Here is a 2,500-nt window from a genome sequence, read left to right as displayed (position 1 = left end):
TATTTCCAAGTTGGGCTGACTTAGAAAAAATTCGAGAACCAGGCTGAGGAGGGGACCATCTGGCAAGGGAGTCCGACCTAAAGTGCATCTAAAGCGGATATGGGTTGGTCGAGCCTCCCTTGATTTGCCCTGGAGCTCCCACGTCTTAAAAAGGTCTCTCCTATAATTGTACACCAACCATTTTGAGGTTTGGGTGCAAACCTCTCGAATGGGGGGACTCGGTCCCCTATCTACAGCGCCCCTAATGACGACAGGTGGTACTGCGCCCCTGGTAGCCCGGCCATTGAAAATGAATGGGCCCATTCATTTCAATGGGGAATTTCGACCCCTGGTTGCCCGCCATTCATTTCAATGGGGAATTTCGACCCCTGGTCGCCCGCCATTCATTTCAATGGGGACTTTCGACCCCTGGTTGCCCGCCATTCATTTCAATGGGGGATTTCGACCCCTGGTCGCCCGCCATTCATTTCAATGGGGGATTTCGACCCCTGGTAGCCCGCCATTCATTTCAATGGGGGACTTCGACCCCTGGTAGCCCGCCATTCATTTCAATGGGGGACTTGGACCCCTGGTAGCCCGCCATTCATTTCAATGGGGGATTTCGACCCCTGGTCGCCCGCCATTCATTTCAATGGGGGATTTCGACCCCTGGTAGCCCGCCATTCATTTCAATGGGGGACTTCGACCCCTGGTTGCCCGCCATTCATTTCAATGGGGGATTTCGACCCCTGGTCGCCCGCCATTCATTTCAATGGGGGATTTCGACCCCTGGTCGCCCGCCATTCATTTCAATGGGGGATTTCGACCCCTGGTAGCCCGCCATTCATTTCAATGGGGGACTTCGACCCCTGGTAGCCCGCCATTCATTTCAATGGGGGACTTGGACCCCTGGTAGCCCGCCATTCATTTCAATGGGGGACTTCGACCCCTGGTTGCCCGCCATTCATTTCAATGGGGGACTTCGACCCCTGGTTGCCCGCCATTCATTTCAATGGGGGATTTCGACCCCTGGTCGCCCGCCATTCATTTCAATGGGGGATTTCGACCCCTGGTAGCCCGCCATTCATTTCAATGGGGGACTTCGACCCCTGGTTGCCCGCCATTCATTTCAATGGGGGACTTCGACCCCTGGTTGCCCGCCATTCATTTCAATGGGGGATTTCGACCCCTGGTCGCCCGCCATTCATTTCAATGGGGGATTTCGACCCCTGGTAACCCGCCATTCATTTCAATGGGGGACTTCGACCCCTGGTTGCCCGCCATTCATTTCAATGGGGGACTTCGACCCCTGGTTGCCCGCCATTCATTTCAATGGGGGATTTCGACCCCTGGTTGCCCGGCATTCGTTCCTATGTGGCGGGGGATTTCAACCCCAGGTCGCCCTCGTGTGGTTCTTTTTGGCGCAGCTGACGGGCTCCGCTGCTCGTGGAGGTTTGCTAGTGGAGGATAACCCCCTGCCTGGGCAACTCGAACGCCCGGCATTCGTTCCTATGTGGCGGGGGATTTCAACCCCAGGTCGCCCTCGTGTGGTTCTTTTTGGCGCAGCTGACGGGCTCCGCTGCTCATGGAGGTTTGCTAGTGGAGGATAACCCCCTGCCTGGGCAACTCGAACGCCCGGCATTCGTTCCTATGTGGCGGGGGATTTCAACCCCAGGCCGCCCTCGTGTGGTTCTTTTTGGCGCAGCTGACGGGCTCCGCTGCTCATGGAGGTTTGCTAGTGGAGGATAACCCCCTGCCTGGGCAACTCGAACGCCCGGCTCCCCCCCGGTCCGCTGGAGCTCCTCCAACGGCCAGCAACAAGCCCCGAAGACGGGCGCGCTCCCCGCGGTCCGCTGGAGCTCCTCCAACGGCCAGCAACAAGCCCCGAAGACGGGCGCGCTCCCCGCGGTCCGCTGGAGCTCCTCCAACGGCCAGCAACAAGCCCCGAAGACGGGCGCGCTCCCCCCGGTCCGCTGGAGCTCCGCCAACGGCCAGCAACAAGCCCCGAAGACGGGCGCGCTCCCCCCGGTCCGCTGGAGCTCCTCCAACGGCCAGCAACAAGCCCCGAAGACGGGCGCGCTCCCCCCGGTCCGCTGGAGCTCCTCCAACGGCCAGCAACAAGCCCCGAAGACGGGCGCGCTCCCCGCGGTCCGCTGGAGCTCCTCCAACGGCCAGCAACAAGCCCCGAAGACGGACGCGCTCCCCCCGGTCCGCTGGAGCTCCGCCAACGGCCAGCAACAAGCCCCGAAGACGGGCGCGCTCCCCGCGGTCCGCTGGAGCTCCTCCAACGGCCAGCAACAAGCCCCGAAGACGGGCGCGCTCCCCCCGGTCCGCTGGAGCTCCGCCAACGGCCAGCAACAAGCCCCGAAGACGGGCGCGCTCCCCCCGGTCCGCTGGAGCTCCTCCAACGGCCAGCAACAAGCCCCGAAGACGGGCGCGCTCCCCCCGGTCCGCTGGAGCTCCTCCAACGGCCAGCAACAAGCCCCGAAGACGGGCGCGCTCCCCGCGGTCCGCTGGAGCT

The sequence above is a fragment of the Leptonotus elevatus genome, unplaced genomic scaffold (genome assembly GCF_054856555.1).
Source record: "Leptonotus elevatus isolate MCC_2025b unplaced genomic scaffold, RoL_Lele_1.0 HiC_scaffold_84, whole genome shotgun sequence".
Classification (NCBI taxonomy): Eukaryota; Metazoa; Chordata; class Actinopteri; order Syngnathiformes; family Syngnathidae; genus Leptonotus; species Leptonotus elevatus.
The sequence above is the reverse complement of the archived record's forward strand: the minus strand, read 5'-3'. Positions refer to the sequence as shown.